Here is a 24,679-nt window from a genome sequence, read left to right as displayed (position 1 = left end):
GTAGCAATGGAATGTCGGAGCACACAAGTGCATACAAGTTTTGTTTTTTTTAAAAAGGAGAGAGTTAAGGGGGGAGTTCAGAGGTGTTCCTGGAGGGGGGGACCAAACAGTAAGGCACCTGGACGCCCGTGAAAAGTGCCCTCCCCCACTTCCAAGCCAGTTGCAGCTACCAAAGCAAAGTGGAGGTGTCTGCTCAGCTTTGCTCTTTGCCTTCCCAAATGGCTTGGAAGCGGAGAGGCCAGGGCCGCCTTACGTGGGCATCTGGGTGCCTGAAGACACTCACTGTTTTCCTCCAGGTATGCTTCTGGGGGAGTTGCATGAACTGGCACAAGTGGCACTTTCTGTGCCCATTTAGGCAGTAGATCAGCTGGAGCTACTCCTAACTGAGAGAGCTCCTGGTGGCCATGCAGTGTTCAGCATGAGTGAAATGTGACCGAGGGTTGCAGCAGCTTGTGTCTCAGCCCAAAGCTTCCACATTCCAAAGCAAGGTCATGCAACCTGCGTAGCCATGTGTGAAATTTAATTTCCTAATAGTTTCCTTAAGCTATTACCAGGACTTCAATCCCTGGCTCATCTCAGCCTCTCCTCCTGTCTCTTCTGCGCATCACTTTTGCACCTTCTAGTTAAGGGAGGCAAGGGGAAGGAAGAGAACATGTTCAACAGAGCGGGGTAGAGGGCAAAAGCAGAACAGACATGCCTGGCAAGAGGAGGACCGTAGCGAGAAGGACGACAGAGTGTACTGGCCCAGACAGGCCAAGCAGCTCCATTATAGATTTTGGCAAGCAAAGGGAAGGAAAGGTGCATCTACACAACAAGCAATCAACAATCCATGACTGGTCAGTTGAACTACTTGCCAAAACAGTTTTACTCTCCAGTGGTGGGAATAATCTGTTGCCTCTGTCTTGAAATTTGCTAACAACTAATTCTTGTTCTAACCATAGCAGCTTGGCATAGAAAGTAACTTGTACGTACATGTATTGGAGGGTATTAGGAGAGGCATTCCTGGAGAGCAAGAGAGAAGCATTCATGCCCCCCCCCCCGAGTTTTCTGAACTTCCACCTTCGGTGATCTCATATTCCTTTAACTACACAGAGAAAAAAGATCGACCTGTTTAGCAACTGCGATAAAGCAGGGAGGCAGCGTGAATCAAAGCACTCCGCTGCAGGGCCTTCATGCCAGCAACATCGACTCACACCTGTAAATGCCTGTGAATCGGCTCGAAGGCTTGCTTTTTAAATTGGCATTTCACAACGGCTAGAGAGGCACCATTAATCTATTGCTGAGCATCACTGAGATATACTGGCAATGAATCTGTTTCCTCACAAATGGTCAAACGAAGCAGACTTAAGCCTCCTGTGAGCAGGGCTGATTATGTGGGTTATGCTCCATCTACTCACCTAATGTATCCACTGCCCTTTCCCTGCCCTCGAATAGAATTGATGCAAATCAGTCACTCCTGTGCTTTTTTGCTTTTTTCCTTTCCTTTCTTTTCCTTTTGGGGAGGGGGCTGATGACAACAAAAGGAGAGAAGCCTCTCATGCTGCTCCCTGCAGAGATGGCATCCCCACTCTTGAGCCAGTAATCAGTATCTCAGTGGTTTCATCATCCAAGGCTACTGACGGTGCCCTTCCATCCTGACTGCCACCAATTTCACAGAGAAATAAACTCAGCACTCTGGGGGGAAAAAAAATTCAACCTTCAGGCCCAGGTCAATAATCAGGCCTTAGCAGGCAGCTCTTCTTGGTTGTCAAGTGCTGAAATGGGAATGTGGTCCAACCAGCAAAGTCAAGGCCAGAGCAGGAAGACTGACCTGGTCAGAGGCCAGGCTGGGCTGAGGGCCCAGGTCCAGAGAATTTTCAGGGAGGAAAGGGACCAGGAGCCTGCTCCTGAGGTTTACAATGACAAGTTACTCAGACTGGGGGGCTGACTCTGAAGTTAAAACTTTATCAACAAAGGTGAGGCCCAGCTTGGCCATTGGGAACAGAAGACAGTTCCCACAATTTTTGTGCTACCTTGTGCTGCACCACTTTGACCCAGACCAAACACTCAAAAACCCATATGGAAATGACCATTTGCACAGAGTAAGTGCATGGATTTTTTATCCATGAGACATGAGCTGTTTTTTTTACTTATATGCAATACGGGGGGGGGCCCCATATCTGTGGATCCTGATTCCATGGATTCACTTATCCACGGAACAAGTCCAGCCCCCGCAGCGTGAGCACCCCTGTGCGCACCCCCTCCAGAGGCAAGGAGAGCTGTACTCCCCTCACCTCCAGAGGGGAGTCTGAGCTCAGTAAAGGCTAAGGAAATCCGTCCACAGCCTCCGCCAAGTTCAGAATGAACTCTGAAGGTAAAAAATATGACCCCTGGAGGGCTTTCCTGGGCCTTTCAATGCCTTATAAGGCATTAAAAACATCTGGTTTTTCCTTCCAACCAGAAATCTCTCTCTTTTTTTTTTTTTACCTTCAGAACTCAGTTTGAGGTCAGGAGAGGCCAGGGATGGCAGAGCCCCCCCCCCCCCGAGTCTCAGGGACAGGCGTTTGCCTGTATCCACAATTTCAGCTATACACAGGAGGGGGGGGGGTTCCCAGAATGGAACCCCTGAAGGTAAGGGGGCATGCCTGTAATATAATTATTGTTATATGCAATAATATTTATTGGGTTATTCCATTCATTTTCAGTCCTAGCAATTTCATTCATTTCATTATCTGTTCAAGAAACTTGTTCATTTCTTGACTCATTTGTTATTTCATTCATTTTTGTAACTTCCCATGCATGTCCATTACCCAGCAAATATAAATCTTAATTCAGATCAGATGGAGAGTCTGCTGTTGGGAGATGCATCTAGTCTGGACAGTGAGGTTCATCTGACTCTTGGCTTGGTTTCACTCCTCTTCCAGAGTGGAGTATGCCTCTTGAGGGCGTTCCTGGACTTGGTGCTGACACTGGATGCCCAGATGATGGCTATGGCCAGGCATGCCTCTAATCAGCTTCAGATGACCCTATCTACGAGATTATTCCTTAGCTTCAGTAATCCATGCACTAGTTAAATCCAGATTAGACTATTACCATGCATCGTGTGGGGCTACCTTTGAAGGTAGGTAGGTGGGGGGGAAGGAATAAAGCTCCCTTGCCATGTTATTGCATACAGCTGTGCCAACAGAGGCTACACTGTGTGCTCTGGTGGGGGAGGGTGATCTGACAGTCTGCAGGAAGAATGGTTGGCAACTTTCAGTCTCGAAAGACTATGGTATAAGCCTACAGCACCCAGTATTCCCAGGCAGTCTCCTATCCAAGTACTAACCAGGCCTGACCCTGCTTAGCTTCCAAGATCAGACGAGATTGGGCATGTGCAGGGTAACAGTTGCTGCAGGAAGACTGTCTGCAGGAAGAAACAAAGCCTAAACCAAGTTTAAAAAAAAACACATTGAAAGGAAGTCAGCTAAAAGAAATAAATGTAAGGTACACATTTACAATGCAAGAAACATGCTGCAAGTTTTTGGGTTTTAAATGCTATACAATTCCTATATGAATATCAGTTGGGTAGGAAAAAAGAAAGTCAAGATTTACTGTAGGATTTAGTGGAGTCAGGGGAGAGCAGGTGGAGTGCTGTGGGAAACAGAAAAGACTTCCCACTACTTCCACTCAGCCTCATCAGTGCTTCTGACTCTTCCCTGTTCTTCAGCTCCCTGCCTAGAGTCATTTCCCCCTCTACTCTGTTACTTCTACCCTATAATACAGAGTAAAGAGCAGAAAAGTTCCCCAATTCTGTCAGTAGAGTCCATTGGAGAAGAGAAAACACTGACCAAAATTCAAGCCCCATTTTGCCATTACAGAAACCATAAGCGACACAGCCCAGGAGACAAAAATAATCTTTGGCACTCAGCACGTAGTGCCGATATCAAACAACCATTTCTGGAGACCCCTGAGACTTCCACAGCCACTGCTTCTCTGGAGGATGAATTCATCCAGTTTATATACATGTAATTGCTACTATAATAGGTGAGCCAAAGGAAGGCCTCCCGACATTGTTCTCGTGGCACAAAATTTCACCCCTCTTGACTTTGGCTAAATTGAAACATATTGAATATTAGGCTGCAGCTACACCTTTCAAGATGAACATGCATTCCCTCCATATTTCCATATAAATAAGAAGAGCCAGGAAGCTAAGCAATGCCAGTGGGCTTTTACATACTCGTAGATAGGGATGTATTCATTTCTGCTGGGCAGGAGAAGGGCTTCCCTGTCTTTTTATTTATTATTGCTTTCCCTCTAGTTTCCATAGCTGAAGTTTGGATACTGGAAGAAACCCGGTCCACAATTCAGAGGGGGCCACTTCTTCCAAGCCTCACTGAACTGTTGTACTCACTGAACTCTTGTATCAGCCCATGCCTTCTTCATGAAGGCCTTCATGCCTTCTTCAACTCACTGAACTCTTGTATCAGCCTATGCCTTCTTCATGCAAATTGCACAAGGAAAGTTCAGGTGGATCATGACCCCAATTCCTTTGTACAATAAAGGCTGTTATTGTAGAACAAGGTTGTCTCTTGCTCTTCCTTTTTTTGGAAAGGAAGACAATAATTTACTGGGTGGCCAAGCATAATATGTGGTGTACAGATAATTAGGGCATGATAACTGGCTTACACACATTACAGTATTTACATGGACTCAGCTTGCTTTTATAAAGCACACACACATATACATGGGCACAGCTATGTCAGTGCTGGAAAGTTAGTTAGTCAACCAACTAAATGAATACATGTTTATTAATGACTAATAATCACTACTGATCACATTCTTTAAAACAGAACATAGTTATGCTGCTGCTGCTGCTGCTAAGGTCTAATGTGTTTACGGCTCTGCATTGCTTGTTTCTATTGTGACTGCTCAGGAAGGAGGCAGCAAAACCTATATAACTGCCAAGGGGCTAGATAACAGGAAGTTGAAACTAAGTGTAGACCTCTCTTGCATAGCCTATCAGCAGCAGACAGGTCGTAATAGGAAAGTTCTGCAATCCTCATCATGGAAAAGGACTAAGGTTTCACATAACAAGAGTACAATAAAACCAACAAGAGAATCATTGGCACTGCTTCATACATTACACATTTCCTCCATGGAAACTGATCTGGAAGTTCTGACATGTAGAGGGATGCCAGAAGGAAGCTTTAAAGATGATGAAATTCCAACACAAAGAAAGCTGCCATGTGTAATGGAAGATCAGAAGATTATCAGGTGGATGATGTGGTGTTGACAGCGATTGCATGTTTTGACAGCTGGTTGAGAGCTCTGGGAAGGGCAGGGCTGGCTCCACAGCTGTAATCAATCATGGCCAATGGAGACTCTGATGGACACCTGAGCTTCATTTGACTTTGATGGGACTTTGAATGGATATGGACTGAAGGGATGGCTCACCTGAGCCTAATTTGGACTTAACAAGGTAGCTCACAGCTGACCTGCATTTAATGAGACATCCAAGGATAAAAGGCAGCTTCAGAAGGAGACAGAGCTACCCTGACCCAGAGGGAGACTACCTGACCAGAGGGAACCAGACCAAGAGGGCTACCTGACGCAGACCTATGAGAGAAGGGGACTGCCAGGACTCTGCTGGATGACACAGAAGAGAGGTCTGCCAGGACTCTGCTGGAGGAGACACTGCTGGAGAGGAGGGACTCTGCTGCAGAAGACTGGATTGGGAAGACTGGACTGTGCTTTGGAGACTGGACTGGACTTGGACTGGAGGCTTTGGACCTTTACCCACTAGGTTAAGTGGAGTTCTGCAGAGGGGAAAGCCTCTGGACAAGAGGAATTGCTGGGAGCGTGTTTGTAGCAATAAATTCTTGTTAATTGCTCAACTGATAAGGAGTTCTGCATCTCTTTGCACACCACAGCTGTTGTTCTTGGAAAAGGAGGGTGTTAATTAGCCTAGAAGGGAGTTGGAATATTTGGACAGGCCACCATGTAGGAAAGAGCATGAAAGCATCTTGTAGCTCATTGTGCATGGTGATGTCACAATCACCTGTTTCTTTATGTGACAGCACAAGGGGAAGCTGTGGCTTTTCAATTCATGTACAAAACTTGTATGCATGGGAAATACTTGCAAATATGTATGCAGAAAATCAATTATAAAGGGTGTCCAAGTGGCAAAATCCATGATTATACAGAAAATAATGATTTCTGGATCATCATTTATGTATTCTTGTGGGGGGAATCATGCAATTTATTTAGTATCTATGAGGAAACTTCATAAATATTTTGCAGGTATGATTTGTTCTCAGCAAAGCAAAGCACTCTGCATCAGTGATGGAAAGCAGGGAGCTGTTCACAGCAACATTAAAGCTGGTGGTGCTGAAAAATGGTTGGCAACCTTCAGTCTCGAAAGACTATGGTATAGGCCTACAGCACCCAGTATTCCCAGGCAGTCTCCCATCCAAGTACTAACCAGGCCTGACCCTGCTTAGCTTCCAAGATCAGATGAGATCGGGCATGTGGTACTGAAAAGCTGTTGTAGTAAAGATGCTCACACAGGACTATGCAGGTGACCTGCACAGAAGGACTTATGGCCCGATCCTATAGAGGACCTATGGCAGCTGATCTCCCCACACCAATGCATTAGAAATTCTCCATTGCTTTGCTTCTTATTTCTTGATTTGGTACAGTTGTGTATGCATGATTTGCCATCATTTTCAGTTTATGCATTTCGTTCATGCGTTTTTTCTCTTTTCCACTTTACTGATGCGAATGTGTAGACTGATAAAACACTGGAAAAAAAGCAGTCTTGATGGGATCATACATAGAGTTGTATCAATATTACAGTCAGTTCTCGTTATCTGCTAGGGTTAGCTTCCTGGAAAACCTAGTGGATTCCAAATTAGCAGACACTGAATCATTGTACCTATGGAACAAAGGGGGTTAGGTTCCAGGGGATCCTCTTCACCATACACTCTATGAACCTGAATCTTGAAATCTATGGGGCTGGATGATAGTGAGCGCTCATCAACACCACCAAGATCTGATGCTTCCTCCTCCGTGCTGGATATCTCTGTGTGTTGAAGGTAGTGGTGATGGTGATTTCTCTGTGCTGGTAATCCCCCCCTCGATTGGCCATATACTGTAAAGGTGTCCCTTCCTTTCTCACCTGCACAGTGCTGGCGCTACCTTCTGCTTGTGAGGAGGCCACTGTCTTTTCACCTGCTCCTCCCGCAACCTCTCCCATCCCCACCTGCATGTTCATAGCTGTACGAGTCCCCCCCCCCTTCCAAGTGAATCAGCAATAAGAACCGAGTCACAGATAATGAGAGATAAGTGACAATTCTGCCTCTCACAGATAAGCAAATTTGCAGATAGCGAATTTGCGTGTAAAGAGAAATGACTGTATTTGGATGAAGGGTGTTACCAATGCTCAGGAACAAGTGGACATAAATAAACACTCAACTAAAAGAATCTCAATACAGTGCATATGTATGAGCCTCACATCATTGAGTTTTGCAGTGTTTTATCAATATGCATACACATCAACAACAAAGAGCTGAGGAAAAGGTACAAATCATCTGAGAGAAGTAAAAGCTACAACAAACTGCATCTGCTCCAGTTCTGGAAACAACTGAAAAACCTCTCCTAATTCAACTGCAATTAAGAAGAGCTGGACTCAGCACAGGGCAAACTTCCAGAACAATAAAAAGGATGGAATGGGGAAAAATGGCTTCTCCTAGGCACCACTGTGATTGTACACCAACTTTTCAGACAGAAAACCCATCTAGTATGGAAGGCAAACCATATTTTTTTCCTTCTCCTTTAATGATGAATAAAAAACAAAAGCAAAAAAAAATACATAATATAAATGACAGCCAAATACTACCCCCACCATTACTGATAATGCAGCTGTGCTAATGGAGCACATGCTACATCCAGTGGTGGGAGGGGTGATCAGGAGTTCTGCCAAAGGTAAGTAAACATCATTTCAACTTACCTCTGAGTAGGCCTCCTGGGGTCTCCTCAGACCAATTCCAACTATATAGCTGGTGTAAGTTCAAGGAAATAAAAGGGGCAGCATGGATTCAAAAGAGGGAATAGGATCCCCGTGTATGCTAGTGCTATCAGCATCTGTCTCCTCCCTCTTTAGAACCACCCCCTGCCCATGACATGCCCCTGCTGCCAACTGGCTGAGACCGGTGCAGTGTCTGGGAGCCATGGGCACACATATTCCCCAACACTGCCCATTTGTGGCAGCTGCTCAAAAGTGTGTGATGGCAGCCCAGCTTTCGCACCACCTCAAAGAGCCTTGCACTGAAAGAAAGTGAGTTCCAGCAGCGCAAGGTCCAGATCGGATTGGGTTGCCAAATACATTAAAATAACAACTGATTTCATAAACATTCTGTACATAAATGTCTAAAAAAGGCTTCCAAATCTCCAAAAATGTATCCATACGTAGTTGTCATCTATAAGCCAAACATTCAAATGTTGATAAAGTTAAAAGGTCCTCAATCCATTGAGTAATGGTAGGGGGCACTTATCCTTCCAAAGGTTTAGAGTTTAGTATAAGTCTTCTACAAACTTTTTACAAACAATATCCTTGAACACCTATGTAGGCCTGGCCAATTGGACCATGACTTCCATGTAGAAGTATGCTGGTGTTTCAGAATAGTTTGTGTGTTTGCAACAGTGAATGCCAAAATACCATGGCAGTTTCTGTTAAAGACATGTACAGGTTGAGTCTCGTTATTCACGAGTGTTGTGTCTCATTATTCACGAGGGAACTCCCATGGATGGCAAAAATAGCATTAAAGCAAATCCATTTATGTCCCTTTGCTAGGCAATTTAAAAACAGCCTTGCTGACCTTTGTGATGTAAGACAGAGTCATTAGGCAGACAATTCGTCAATCAGTCTCCCTCTGGGCACTTTGAAAGGTTTCACTCCGAGCCAACAACTCCTCCCTTCACCCAGAGCACAGAGCTGGGAAAGAATGCAAAGTGATTATCTTTCTTTCATGTGCTCAGGGGGAAGGGAAGGATTGTTTGCATTGGAGTGAAGCTGTTCTAAGCACCTGGAGAGAGAATGACTGATGGATTGTCAGCCGGTTGATCTATCTCGCATTAATGAGGCTATTGTTAAACTTTTTTCCTTTAATTTAAAGGGCCCTTATTGCATAGAGATAAAACTGTGGGTGAAAAATCCATGGATAATTAGGTTATACTTGTACACTAGAGATAGGTTGAATATGCAGTTCTAATGAGCAGCCTACCTACTAGGCCGTACTGAGAACTCCCTATGTTTGTATCCCTGTTCGTGGTCATTTTCCCAGGAGAACTAAGACCCAAATTCTAACTAACTTTCCAGCACTGACATAGCTGCGCCCATGGGGCATACGCTGCATCCTGCAGTTGAGTGGCAGTCATGGAGGCCTCTTCAAGGTAAGGGAATGTTTGCTCCCTTACCTCAGAGCTGCATAACCTCAGTGTTGGTTAGGATTGTGCCCTAACTCCTTCAGCTAATGTCAAAATGAAAAAGGATCTTTTTTAAAATTATGTAAACTGTGCTATCTAACTTAAAGTTCTTACAGTTCATTAATGTGTTCCATTAATGAAGTTTTAATGAAGAATTCCAGACCAGCATTTGTCTAAGTCAGGGGTGCTCAATAGATGGATCACGATCTACCGGTAGATCGCAAGGCAAAATGAGTAGATCACGGAGCCCTGTCTCTCCAAACTGTTAATATGTCAGTTTTGTCTAGTGACTAGACGAAACTGACATATTTAGCTGACACTAAACTGAAACTGACACTTTAGCTGCTCTTCAGACATGCAGCAACAAAACTGAGGAAACTGACTAGACTCCAGCAGGGGCTCCATACATTAAAGGGGATGTCTGTCAGACGCTTCCTTCCCCCCTGGTAGATCTCTGGGCCTTGCTGAGTTTCAAAGTAGCTCTCGAGCCAAAAAAGTGTGAGCACCCCTAGTCTAAGTCAACTGCAACTAAGCTGCTGTCCTGTGTAGCATATATAGCATTTGCGGTTTACATTGAATTGTAGCAACCGTATTGAAGCATGAAAGAGTTATGTGAGCTTCCTCGCTCCTGGAAACACACGACCAATGCATCAGAATATCATCTATTCATACAGGTATGTGCCACATAGCAACCTTCTAGCCAATGTCAGCCCACATATATAGTGGTGGTCCCGCTGAACTCACCTGGTTAGCTTCCTTCCCTATTTCCTTGCCAGTTCAACCAGCTATTCTGCACTTTGCATACTTTCCATTCCCACTTTTGCCAGCTAACTGCCTTCTTCCTGCTTTTCCAGCCCTGCCAGGCATTCTGGGGTGTTATTCGGCTGCCACAGGCATTCTGGGCTGCTACCTGGGCTGCTACCTGCCTCCAACAATTGGAGGTTGTTCAGACTACTTTGAACTTTGTATTTTATTTTCTGGGTGTCTTGTGCCCCAGGTGCATGTGCTCTGTCCCTTAATTTCCTCTATTTACTGCTTGCTTAGCAGACACCAAGGCTGCTGAAGCAACTCCTGGCACAGCTGGTGCCACAGGATAATGCATGCTCCATTGCTTCTCGATCATCTTACCCCCTGCAGTGGAACCTGGTGGGCTTGAAGTAATCATCAGCCTGCCAAGCCAGGGAGGTGAAGGCAGAAACAGACACCATCATCTGAAGATGGCTGACTCTCCCGCACTGTTCTCATTTGGTGGCTGCTCCCTGGCCACACAGTGTCTTAGCCAAGTGCCTCTCTGATAGCTCTTATTTAATGCATTTATCACAATAAACATAATCTCCAGGGATAAATAAAAAATAATGAGCATGTATAAAAGTCACCTTTTGTGTATTTCACAGTGGTTCTCACGCACTTAGCACCAGGATCCACTTTTTAGAATGAGAATCTGTCAGGACACACCGGAAGTGATGTCATCACCAGAAGTGATATCATCAGGCAGGAACATTTTTCACAATCCTAGGCTGCAACCCTGCTCACACTTACCCAGGAGTAAGTCCCATTGACTATCACTTTTAAAAGAATATACATAGTAGCTTGTTAAAAGTACAGGTCTATTAACATTTCCCCAAATGCAGTCACATACCAGGGTAGCATCCAGTCTAATATGGATAGCGCCTCTTCCTTATGAGGAAAGGCTATGGCGTTTGGGCCTCTTCAGCCTAGAAAAGAGGCGCCTGAGGGGGGACATGATTGAGACATACAAAATTATGCAGGGGATGGACAGAGTAGATAGAGAGATGCTCTTTACACTCTCACATAACACCAGAACCAGGGGACATCCACTAAAATTGAGTGTTGGGAGAGTTAGAACAGACAAAAGAAAATATTTCTTTACTCGGCGTGTGGTTGGTCTCTGGAACTCCTTGCCACAGGATGTGGTGATGGCGTCTGGCCTGGATGCCTTTAAAAGGGGATTGGACAAGTTTCTGGAGAAAAAATCCATTACGAGTTACAAGCCATGATTGCATGTGCAACCTCCTGATTTTAGAAATGGGCTATGTCAGAATGCCAGATGCAGGGGAGGGCACCAGGATGAGGTCTCTTGTTATCTGGTGTGCTCCCTGGGGCATTTGGTGGGCCGCTATGAGATACAGGAAGCTGGACTAGATGGGCCTATGGCCTGATCCAGTGGGGCTGTTCTTATGTTCTTATATATTCAAAATAAAATATAGAAATGAATGGGGTCCCACCTGAAATTGGCTCGTGACCCACTTAGTGGGTCCTGACCCACAATTTGAGAAATGCTGGTCTATCATATTATTCACCATCCTATGTAAAGAAAAATATATTTTAAAAACTGTTTAGAGAATTCAGAACTCCTGGAGAAGCTTTGAGGGGCCATCATGGTCTATCAAGACCAAGAGGTCCCACTGCACTTCCATTTCTAATCGAAACAGACTTTCAAGTCAAGTTCTTACCCCTTTTAGTGCACACACCTACCCTTAGGGAGACAGATACATCTGCCATAATTCCCCCTTTGGACATTAGACCAAACAGAGGTTGCCAACCACTGGTTATCCCAGCCAACCACCTGGAAAGGAAGCCTATTTCAAGCTGGACAGCCCTGAACTGAGCCCAGCAAACTGCTGATCAGGGCCCATCGCCACCCACACTAGCATTCAATAATGTGTTTTAAATCACTATCTCATATGAGGGAGGGGTAAGGCACAGCTTCAGGATGGAAGCAGAGGTCACACAGTATTACTCCATCTATCTACTATCTGCTATTAAACAGAGAGCAAACAGTGTGCAAGAGCTTTCCCGTGTATGCAGCACAGCAGCTGTCATTGGAAGTAAGAGGGGCAAGGCTGTCCCCAGAGCCTACTCAGTCTCAGCCACTCTGCTGATTGTGCCCACAAAGCTCCCAGTTAGGGCTCAATTAGTACCATTGCTGATAACTTGTTTATTTTGGCAGTGTGGGCACTTATCCAAAAAGACCTGGAATTCATAACCCATGAATTCATTCCTGCTGGCCCCAGCACTGGAACCAGATAATAAGTTTCAAGCACCACTGATCTTGTAGTGCTTTTTATTATCTTTTTAAGGCACCAAAAAAAGTGGTGAAATTGATCCACAATGAAGCCCTGTGCCAGAAAGAAGCCACAACTGTAGGTAACAGCAGTACTCAACACCACCAATGTCTGCCTACAGAATGAATAGATAGACTCAGGTATTAAACCAAGGAAGTGAAAGAGAAGAGGCCAGCCCACTCGTCAACATCCATCTACCTGCCCAACTCTGAACAATCAATTAAATTTACTACCGTTAACTGTTAGCAGTTAGAAGCAAGTATGCAACCATTAAAGGGTGCCAAGAAAGAACAGGGGAAAGTGACAACCTGAGAGAGAGGATATTTGCTACTGGCTGCCTAATTCTAATTCAATATCCAGGTGTAGCAGCCTCCAAGGCCCCAACCTGGTTCCACTTGGGGAGCCTCTGGAGAAGGTGTGCCTCTAGAGAAGTGGACAGCCCATATAGGGAGCATGCCAGGTTCTTAGCGAACATTATTTACTAATCCTTTCCTGGATCATCATATTTTCATTTCTACTGCCTACTGCTTTCCTGTTGCTGTTCTTGGCAGCTCTTTTATCAAGGCTTGACCTCATTCACAAGTCCTTGAGTAGGGACCACAGCACTTACTTCTGCGGTCTGCATAGGACCTCCCACATGTTGGTGCCAAACACATGATTAGCTCCTGAAGTTAGTGCTGAGGGGGTGGGAAAATTAACAGGGGCAAAGTATGTGCTGATCTTGCCAGCAGTCATGATCATACTCCCAGTTGCCTTTGGAAGGGGCATTTGGGGCTTCATGATTGCACCACAAAATAACATGGCATGGTCAAGATGAAGCCAATTCAGAGCAAGGGAATGCTTCTTATTTTCACTCTGGAGCCTTTTGGTGGAATAAATGGTGCTGTCTAGGAGGCAGGACTCCCAGGAGTATGACCACAACCTAAAAATGGTGGCAGTGAAGAAGCTTAGCAGGATCAGTTTCATGAAACATCTATGAAAATGTTTTTCATGAAAAAGCTATGAGGAAGACATGGCCAGCAACATTAAGGGGCATTATAAAAGTTTCTTCAAGTATGTTAGAAGTAGAAAACCTGCTAGAGAAGTAGTTGGCCCTCTGGATGGTGAGGGAGGGAAAGGGGAGATAAAAGGGAACTTGAAGATGGCGGGGAAATTAAATGAGTTCTTCACAGCAGAAGACCTCAGGCAGATACCACTGCCCGAACGGCCCCTCCTGACCAAGGAATTAAGGAAGCATTTTTATCTCGCTCTGGAACAGACAAGCCAAGAGGCTTGTGCTGTATCCAGTGCAGGATAGGTGCCCAAAGTGGTTCAAGCAGAGGTAAGGGGAAACATTTCTCCTTACCTCTGGGTAAGCCACCCTGGCCCCAATGGGTCCACTCAGACTTGAGCCACCTCCTGAGGTGGCACAAGGCAAAGGAGAGTACAGCGGCTTGAAGCCGCTCCGCACTCCTTGGGCACAGGGGTTGGAATCTGGCATAACTGCCAGTCCCAGCCTTGCTCCCACTTTCCACCCACCCCCAGGGCTGCCCTGGAATGCCTCCCTCCTACCTCCTCCTCACCCACCCCAGGGCCTTGCTTTGGCCCAGCTCGGCCGACACAAGGCTCAGTGTCTCCGTCAGCACAGAGGCTTATGTCAGCCTCCACAGGCCAGCACACCACCATGTGCCAGCCTAGCTGACTCATGAGGAGACGCAAACATGCCTTACAACACATTTGCGACCTTCCTGGGCCGGCACAAGGGACTTACGCCGGCCCAAGGCACAGTTTGGATTGCACTGTTAGTCAGATAGAGGTTAAAAGAGGAGATGCTTCAGATCTAATTAAAGACCAATAAGTCACCAGGCCCCAATTGCAACCACAAAGAGTTATTAGGGAACTGAAGAACAAAGTAGTCAATCTCTTGATTAAAATATGCAACTTGTCCCTCCAAATGGCCATGGAACCAGAGGATTGGATAACAGCAAATGTCACACTGATTTTTAAAAAAGAAGGAGAGGGGACCCAGGAAACTATAGACTGGTCAGCCTAACGTCTGTTCCAGGTAAGATGGTGGAAGGCCTCATCAAAGATAAAATCTTAGAACACATAGATGAACAAGCTTTGCTAAGGGAGAATTAGCATGGCTTTTGTGAGAGTAAGTCTTGCTTCACAAACATTTTAGAACTCTTTGAAAAGGTCAACAGGCATGTAGATGTGGGAGAACCTGTGAATATTATATATTTGGATTTTCAGAAGGCGTTTGACACATGGTCCCTCTCCATAGGCTGCTGAAGAAACTCCACAGTCAGGGAATTAGAGGGCAGGTCCTTTCATAGATTAGGAACTGGTTGAGGACCAGGAAACAGAGAGTGGGTGTCAATAGGAAATTCTCACAGTGGAGGGAGGTGAAAACCAGTGTGCCCCAAGGATCTGTCCTGGGACCGGTGCTTTTCAACCTGTTCATAAATGACCTGGAAACAGGGTTAAGTAGTGAGGTGGCCAAGTTTGCGGACAATACCAAACTTTTCCAAGTAGCAAAGACCAGAAGAGATTGTGAATTGCTCCAAAGGATCTTTCCAAAATGGGAGAATGGGCAACACAATGGCAGATGTGTTTTAAAGTAAGTAAGTGTAAAGCAACGCACATTGGGGCAAAAAAATCAAAATTTTACATATAGGCTAATGGGTTCTAAGCTGTCTGTAATGGATCAGGAGAGGGATCTTGGGGTGATGTGGACAGCTCCATGAAAGTGTCAACCCAATGTGCGGCGGTAGGGAAGAAGGCAAATTCTATGATTGGGATAATTAGAAAAGTATTGAGAATAAAATGGCTTATAATGTCATTGTACAAATCGATGGTGAGGCCACGCTTGGAGTACTGCATCCAGTTCTGGTTGCCACATCTCAAAAAGGATATTGTGGAAATGGAAAAGGTGCAAAAAAGAGCAACCAAATTGATTACTGGGCTGGGGCACCTCCCTTAGGAAAATAGGTTACAGCGTTTGGGGCTCTTCAGCCTAGAAAAGAGATGCCTAAGGGGGGACACATGATTGAGACACACAAAATTATGCAGGGGATGAATAGAGTGGCTAGAGAGATGCTCTTTTCGCTGTCATGTAACACTAGGACCAGGGGACATCTGCTAAAATTGAGTGTCAGGAGAGTTAGGACAGACAAAAGAAAATATTTCTTTATTCAATGTGTAGATAGTCTGTCAAACTCCTTGCCACAGGATGTGGTGATGACATCTGGCCTAGATGCCTTTAAGAGGGGATTGGACCAATCTATGGAGGAAATGTCCATCACGGGTTACAAGCCATGATGTGCATGGCAACCTCCTGATTTTTAGAAGTGGGTTACCTCAGAATGCCAGAAGCAAGGGTTGGCACTGGGATGTGGGACTCTTGTCTTGTGGGCTCCCTGAGGTATTTGGTGGGCCATTGTGAAATACAGGAAGCCAGACTAGATGGGCCTATTGCCTGATCCAGCAGGGCTGTTTTTATGAGTTTTGATTCAGAAGCTAAAACTTGCCAAATGGCTGTTTTGTTCTGGAAATGTCTTGAGGATCTCGGCAAGAGTCTTGATTCCAGTGTGAAAAGGTGTAATAAAGAAGCATAAAAGATCCATTAACAGCCCTCCAGGCCTTAGTCTGGTATTTGCTGATAGCAAGTTGATGGAAATACCATTTGACTTTTTTTATGAGGTATAGAAAATCAATTAATTGATTTAATCATTCTCGTGGAATCCATTCCTTAGGAGAATAATGAACTGCCACAGGCCAGATCACTGATTGGCCTCTCCTGTCCCTCAGTGCTGACAATACTTCCAGAGGCAAAACGTTTCTGAATTACAAAGCTACAGCTTGAAACTTTGTGGCAGGTGTGTGTGGGGGGGGGGGGGTGAGTCCAGAGAGAGAGAAGGGATTGCACAAAAGGATAGAAGGCCACAGAGAGTCAAACAAGCGAGGCTGAGTGAATGCCATTCAGATGCTCTGCTTAAATAATCCCCAGTGTGGTCTGCCCAGCTGCCAGCACAATGGCAGCTGTGCTAATAAAGATAACTTTTTGTTTACTATACTTTGCAAATCCATCTCCTCCTTCAGTTTATTTCAAGAGTGGATCCAGATGAGCCGCTGAGAAAATGCATGATTTGGATGGTTGATAGCTTGTTTAATAATAATAATAATAACAACAGGTATTTATATACCGCCTTTCTTGGTCTTTATTCAAGACCTTATTCAAGGTGGTTTACATAGGCAGGCTTTATTAAATCCCTATTAAATAGGGATTTTACAATTTCAAAGAAGGTTCTTTCTTTCAAGAACTACTACATTCAAGGTGTTTCATTCCGATCTGGTTTCACATTCTGGCCTCCATCCTCCCACGCTTAGAGCAGATGGAATTGCTCGGCTTCAGCTTGTCAGCTGCTCCAAGGTCGCACAGTGCCGGTGGCCTCAAACTGGCGACCTTGTGGATGTTATCTTCAGGCAGACGGAGGCTCTACCCTCTAGACCAGACCTCCTGCCCATTGTTTAAATGGTACATTTACAATGTACCATTGTACCATTGTACAATTGGTACAAATGTACCATTGTACAATTGGTACAAATGTACCATTGTACCATTGTACCACTGTGCCATTGTACCATTTAAACAATGGTACGTTGTTTAAATGTACCTTTCATCACATCAGTGAGATCACAGTTCACTACTTACTGGGAAACAATCTCAATCTATTAAATCAGTATTAAGGCAGGAAATGGCTACGTGTAACAGTTATGAATAGAGCATGGAAGAACCCAACTGGCCTGTTCAAGAAAAAATCTGCCCAGGCTAACAAGATGATTTCTCATTCCAGAGTTATTTCCAAAAAGACCATCTGTTCACGGAAATACACTCTGAGGTGGCCCATGGTTGGCTCACCCACGTCTGCATGCCAGGCCTCACCTTGGCCTAGTGAATCCTGGGCTGAAGCAGGTATTTCCGGAAACCAGTGACAGCTGGAGCTGTCAGCCAAATGTCACTAGAGTGGAAAAGGAGCTGGCACTGCAACAGATCCCCCCCCCCCAAGTCTAGGCAGTTTTGTAAGCATAGGAAAGGCCAAGAAATACCATGGTTCAAGGCTATAGAAATGCCTTGCTACCCTTCTCAGAGGCCTCTTACACTCAGCAGGCCAAAACAGGCAGAGGAAGACCCAGTGCACAGTGCCAGTCCCTCACTCCCCTGTGCAAAGCTGCTCTGCCAGCCAGCCAGCCCCAAGGCATCAGGCTGTTCCTCTCTCTTTCAACTTGCTCAGCCATCTGCTTGTGCTGCCTTTTCACCTCTTCTGCCGCCTCCATTCCCATCAATCGGCATTCACGTCTCCAGACGGAGAGGGAGCAACAAACAACCATTCTGAAACACACACCCCAGTAGCTGCTGTGAGCTGAAGGTATAAAGCAAGGAAGAAGGCAGAAAGGCCAGTTGCAGCACAATGCGATACCAACTCATTTATCTGAATTGTTTCAGGGGACATTTGGCTCAGCAGATGTTGGGTTAAAACCAGGAGCACCTTCTACCTTGGCTTACTTTGATATATGGAGACATACTGAGAAGCAGGGTTTCTTTAGGGTCATACTTAACATGGAAGATCAGTGGTCAAGATCTCCCACATCTTTTCTTTTCTTTAAAGCCACCATGTGGGGCAGCAGCTAATCTGACTGAGGAAGCAGTGCTGGGGGAGGGGTATTACACACATTCATCTCAACCTGTTTTGCCACCTAAATCCCATTCTCTCCCACTCTCACCTACAGAGAGGCCTGAAATAGAATACTTCAAAACAGCTGCATGGAGCTGCTAAAGTGATGGGTGAAATGGCAGGCAGAGGTTCAACCCTTTCCTCCAACATAATTTCCCCAATCTAAACATACCCAAGGAACTGCTATTTTGGTGGGGAATGGAATTGGGAGGGAGGGGTAAAGATGCAAGCAGGATAGCTCAAGCTGCCTATGTGTCAAATCTCCCCTCAACCTTGCCACCCATCTCGCTATAATACATGCCATCAAACCTGGCAAGGAGTGTACAAGTGCAATTGCACCAATTCAGTCCATTTCAGCAAAAGCAAAGTTTCACCCATCATTACGCAGAGATGAGAAAGAGCTTGTGTCAGATAAATGGGCAAAGATTACAGAAAACAAAGCTGAAACAAAGTTAAATGAAATGCAGTAAGAGCTCCAGTCTGGCCGTACCCTTAGCCTCTGATGTTTGGCTTACTTGTAGTGTATCCTAAGGGTGAAATTTCTTTGTCAAATGTTACCAGGCATTTTGTGTCTCTTTCTCCCTTGCCCTGGTCATGTGTAATATAACACAACTCAGTCATCATGACACCTTATGTTTTCCCACCCCTGCCTCACATAATAGGCTACTGATGGCACATCATGCACTATGTTACACTGTATGGTACTTACTGGGAACAAAGACACGTGGAGCAATAGCAGCTCGGTGTCACGCCTTCCTTGCAATGTATTTCCACCTGAGAATGAACACACACTCAAGCAGAAGTCCCTGCACAGCAAGCAACATCCATCAGAAAGCTGCCCCAAAACATGTGGAATGATGGAAGAAATCTCTCCCAAGCTCTTTTCCTACTTATCACATCTGATCTGGATCTGATCTGATCACAACTGATCTGATCTGGAAATCCAGGGTCCAAAAACACTATGAGCCAAGCTGCATTTTCTCACCAGGGCTCTTCCTACATCAAACCATTTCAGTGCCTTCCAGAGCAGCCCCTAAGGTTGCAATCCTATACACACTTACCTGGGAGTAAGTCCCATTGAGTCTAATGGGGTTATCTTCTGAGTAGACATGCGTAGGATTGGGTAAGTCACATGGAAGCCTGCAGGCAACAATACCAAAGGCCCTGAGTCTCTGCCAAGTGCTTTGGGGTCACACACAGGGCTATCTGGACATGGCTGCAAATGACTGAATATAACAGTCAAGTCTTTTTAGTGAGCCTTCCCAAGAGATTGTTTCATGGGCCCTCTAGTTCAAACTCACCCCACTTCGGTATTCCTTTCTCATTATGCGTATAGGGCTATTCACAGACTATGTTGTATGCAAGCAAACATTTTAATGTGAATGACTCACATGTACTTTAAAAGCCAACATGAAGACAGGATCCCTCAAAACTGTGGAATTCAATTACTGTGGTCTGTTGTGTATATATATTGAACAGAATGGGGGGGGGGGGAAAGCTGTACATGCATCTGGATCAACAATCATAGTGAACGCAGATGGTATGTGCCTTGAATATTACATGCATAAAGGAGTTTTTTGATGCTTCGGAGAAAGGGAAGAGAGCCATTGCTGTCTCCTTTTACCTTGCACACCTTCATTTTCTACATACATATTTGGTTAAGAAGCAGCCCTCAAATATTTTCACAATCCAGGGTTCACATTCATATTTCATCATATGACTGCCTAACCTCTCACCACATACACAAAACCATCCCTGGAACAGAAAATGGGAGCTGTTACAGAGCCAGCAGAAGCACAACACCACACTTTGAGTCTTCAAAGAAAAGATGGATGTCACCTCCGGTTGGAAATGCAGGGGGGAATTCACTGAAGCTGAATGCAATTATCGGAGCTGAAATTCTGGCCTGCCTGCTGCGAAAAATCTGTGGCAAGATGGCTTTTGCACTGAAATTTTTGCTGGCACATCAGTTTAGGATATGTGGATTAATATCCTGACTAGTTCAATGGGATTTTTTTTTCTTTTTTAGTGATTACATAAAACTGGGGCAACAGACTTCTCCCTGGGTGAATTTAGAGTCTGAATAGCTGAGCTTAGTAGTCAAAATGAGGTTGATTCACCTCTTTTTAAAATTCCTGCTTGCCTGAGGAATGCGTGGCATGTTTATTCTATCATGGACATCATTAGCAAAACTATGTACTACTGGTATCTAGTCAATTACATCTGGGTAAACCCAATGGGCTAAGTTCTCAGTGGGGCTCATTCAGTACAGTTCCATTGAAGCTATGCTAAAAATGGATGTAAAAGCTGCTCCTTTGCATGGGTGTTGGGAGGTTCCGCAGGTGCATTACAGGCTGTGGGATTCTTCAGTTACAAACTACATTATGAAACTTGGCACAATTTAATTCTCTTCGCAGTTCAGCTCAACTCAGACTGCCAGTCGTATTTTTCAGCTAGAAGAAAGCGCCTTCTCTGCAGCACAGCCTTGGCTTCTCTTGTCTTTTCCTTCTCTGATTCCTTCACCTACTCCCCCTCTCTACTGTCATGTGTGGTACACCTGAATTTCTGCTGGGGGAAAACAACAGAAGGAGCCACAGAATAAAGAAGCCATGACGGCTTCAGCAATTGCTGCATCACCAGGTACAGAGCAAGTCTTCAGTTGCATCCTGGCATCTCTCCTGGGCATACCTCCAGATGGGATGGTTAGTTATAGGGGATGGGATGAGATCCTTTCCCCAGAAGAACGCAATGACAAAGTTGCATTGGCTGTTAGCACCTCCCATGTACATGATTTAAAAAAAACAACAACCATACAGCCACATACTGATGTATGTACCACACGTACTGCACTATTCCCCTCAATTCTTAGACAGCTCCCTCCCCAGAAGTGTAATAATGAGCACTGGCAGTTATATAATACCATCAGCAGAAGTCAGCCTCCAGGGAAGGAGGGGCAATGCAACATTAGCATTCGAGAGCATGCCAGCTCTGTTCTCCCTTTCCACCCCCTATAACTAACCATCCTATCTGGCAAAGCGGTAATGAACGACTATAACCAGGTGGCCAAGATCTGCTGATTTGTTGGATGAAGAATCATAGGATGCAGGTGCAAGGCATGAATTCATAGATTATTGAAGGAGCACAGATGCAGAGGGCCCTTTTCAATTAAATCCTCCTCTTCAATTTTGAAGTTTGGTTCTCTTCTTAAAAGTGATGATGGAAATCCATCACCCTCTTCATCTTTCTTCTTCTTTTTTTCTTTTTTTTTTCTACACTGGGCTGAGTTGCTTCCTGGAGGTATTGAACAACATCTGCCAACTCCAAAGCCTGCTTTTAAATGGATCTCGCTTGAGGCCATATAAAGACAACACAGTTGCAAGTCACGGAGTTTGGTTTTCTCTTTTAGGCAACTGCTAATTGAGGGCTGGCTTGCTTAATGCAGTTAAACAGCACAAGCCTATGTTTGTCTACTCAGAAGTAAGTACCATTGTGTTCAGTGGGACTTACTCCCAGGAAAGAGCAGCCTGAGGGCCCAATCCTATCCAACTTTCCGGCACCGGTTCAGCCGCAATGCAACCCTGAGGTAAGGGAGCAAATGTTCCCATACCTTGAGGAGGCCTCTATGATTGCCCCACCACCACAAGATGCAGTGCACGCCCCATTGGCACGGCTGCACCGGCCCCAGAATATTGGATAGGATTGGGCCCTAAGTGTCTAGATTCAAAACCAGGGGAAATCAAAACCTGCATCAACCTACAAATGCACAACACAGCCAGATCCAGTCCACTTCCCTGCCTTTTTTTACTGTTTGCATCTTTTAGCAGCTGAACATTTCACAGCAATGCAGGAAGAGGCAAGTTCATCCCAAAAGGTGAACAACTGCCCGTAATAACCGTGCTGGAGGGGCACATACATGGTCATAACGCTCTCCTACCTGGTAATAATTAAGGCTGCAATTCTAAGAATACACTCTGCCCAATCATATCCCCCACCATAGGTGCCAAAGAAGCTGCACTGAGGGCCCAATCCTATCCAACTTTCCGGTGCCAGTACTGTGTTCCCTTGAGGAGGCCTCTGTGATTGCCCCCACAACAAAATGCAGCACACACCCTGTTAGCATGACTGACAGGCACTGGAAATTTGGAAAGAATTGGGTCCTGATTGCCTGCCGCATCCAATGGTGGTGGGGGTGATCAGACAGCCGGTAGAAGGTTAAAAAAAAGTTTTTGCTTACCACCACCACCATCACCACCCCACAGGCTGCTCAATTGCCTATGGGTCTCCTTGGACATACACCAGCAAAATGGTTAGCATATATCCAAAGAGAGAAAAGGGCAACTTGGGGAAGAGGGGATAAGATCTGGTGCATGCCAGGGCACCCAGGAAGTAGGTGCTGTCAACCTAATGCAAAAGTAGCAATGCTTTCTAAACCTAAGCGTGGCATGATGGCCGCCTGGGAGTCACCTCTATTATCACAGATGCTTCTTCTCCACTCCCAGGAGCCCTCGTGCCCACCCCATTTTCCTGCATGACCACTTCCTCCCAACCTTGTCAAAAGACCACTAGTTTTTCCTCTAGCCCCTAACGCAGCCTCCCCCCACTACTTCCACTTCTCCATAATTTCACAGCTCCTATTTGGTTGACCGCAATCCCAAATGACCCCCTGCCTTGGGGCCCAAAGAGTAGAATTTCCTTTTGGGACTGCTGTGCCTGCTTCCTCAGCAATGTCAGTGGTAAGAGCATATGAGAGCAGCCCTTCCCTGCCACCATTTTTTTTTTCTCTTGGACCCATTTTTAAGGCCTTAGAAGGCCTTTTAAGGGCTGGGGAGGTTGCCTGTAGCCCCCCCAGTTCACAGAAGGTCTTCTGAGGCATTCAAAATGCAAAAAAAAAAAAAAATTCATGGTTTTCATGGAAAACCAGAAGTGCCGTTTTCGGGTAGGGGGCAGCATTTTGTGGACTGTGCCTCTAGATTTACCAGGGCTGGGTCTGCAATTGTAATAAACATATCCCAGTGTTAAGAGGTCAGCATGATGCCTTCTCTCTCTCGAGCCAGGCCAGCCCTGGGTCAGCAGCACTCAGTGCTTATGGAATTGGAGGGAGTGGTGCGCGAGGACAGCCATCACCCTTAAATCTGGCTGACTTCCTCAGAGGAGGCTGCCAAAAGAATCGACTTGTCTATAAAGGAGCATATTTGCAAGAACATGGATGGGAGGTTTTAAGCTGAAAGGCAGAGCTTGATTAAATCAAGAATCTAGCCTGCCAGTCACTCCCAATTCTCTTCCGAGTGCCTGCCTGAAAAACTGCAAGAAGCAGAGTTGGTGCTGCATTTATGACTGTATTCTTTTTCTCACCCCTCTTGGAATAAAGGGAAAAGGGGGAGGATAGCGCCGTTTGAAGAGCCTGCTTATGCCAATCAAGCTAATAATTGCACTCAATTTAAAATGCCACCTCATTCCCCCCCCCCCAAACTGGCTTCCTTTCATGCTGCAACTGTCTGTGCTTTAACAGGCAGTGGCTCATTCGCACGCAGCAACTGAACATCCTCCCTCATCAATTACCACTTCGTGTCTGCCTGTTTGTGCTCCTTATTTACAAGGGCTGTGTTTGTTCACAGAACTGTAATGGAGCTAAACAGGGCGCAGCCTCTCCCGGAAAACACCAGGCTGCTGAGACAGGCAGCGCATGAGAGGACAGCACGTGACTTGCGGGGAAAGGCCCTGGGTAGCAAAAGGAGGAGAACAGCGGTGAAAGCGCAGGACAGACAGTCGCCTCTTCTCCTGAAGTCCCACAGATCCTTTGGCTCACCTTCCTCCCTGAGCAGCAAGTAACACTTGGTTTTACTCTGTAGGAGGTGGGGGGGGGGGGGGAGTGTAGATGAAAGGACTGGTGGAAAATCTGAATCCTCTCTCGCAGCCTCAGAACTTTTCCAAGAACAGGCATTTGGCCAGTCTAACCCCCATATCAATGGTCTTGGTTACAGAGGGTAGATGGACAAGCAGCATAGCTAGAGGAGGGTCAAAATGTTAAGTTTTTCTGGGCCTGAATGCCCATGTAAAGCGGCCCTTCACCTTCAGAGCCATTAGGGCAGCAAGAGTAACACGGAGGAAACAGCTCTAGCACTGAGGGGAAGGGGCCACTTTACATGGGCATTCAGGTACGTAAAAAACTTAGTGTTTTGACACCCCTCTAGCTATGCCACTGCACTATAGCTAGCCCCTTTCCAATCTCTCTCTCTCTCTCTCTCTCTCTCTCTCTCTGTGTGTGTGTGAGAGAGAGAAAGAGAGAGAAATTTAAAGGCAGATCATGAAGGAGTGATGAGAAAGACAAGGAAATGTTCTCACACAACCATTCAGAGGAGCTCTGCTTCTTTCCCATTAACCTTGAACAATATGGTTCTTCTGCCTTTTGCTGACAGGCCCTTTGGAAGCAGC

At 45.6% G+C, this 24,679-nt stretch overlaps 1 protein-coding gene and 1 pseudogene across 2 annotated transcripts in view; both read right to left on the bottom strand.

The window, feature by feature from the left end:
* The window catches only part of MGAT5B (alpha-1,6-mannosylglycoprotein 6-beta-N-acetylglucosaminyltransferase B), a 201,172-nt gene that overhangs the window by 146,601 nt on the left and 29,892 nt on the right, over positions 1-24,679 (bottom strand). The window lies entirely within an intron of this gene.
* LOC136642900 (5S ribosomal RNA) lies at positions 3,259-3,378 on the bottom strand (annotated as a pseudogene).

This window comes from Tiliqua scincoides, chromosome 2 (assembly GCF_035046505.1).
Source record: "Tiliqua scincoides isolate rTilSci1 chromosome 2, rTilSci1.hap2, whole genome shotgun sequence".
NCBI classification, from domain to species: domain Eukaryota; kingdom Metazoa; phylum Chordata; class Lepidosauria; order Squamata; family Scincidae; genus Tiliqua; species Tiliqua scincoides.
This window is presented reverse-complemented; position numbering and strand designations above follow the sequence as displayed.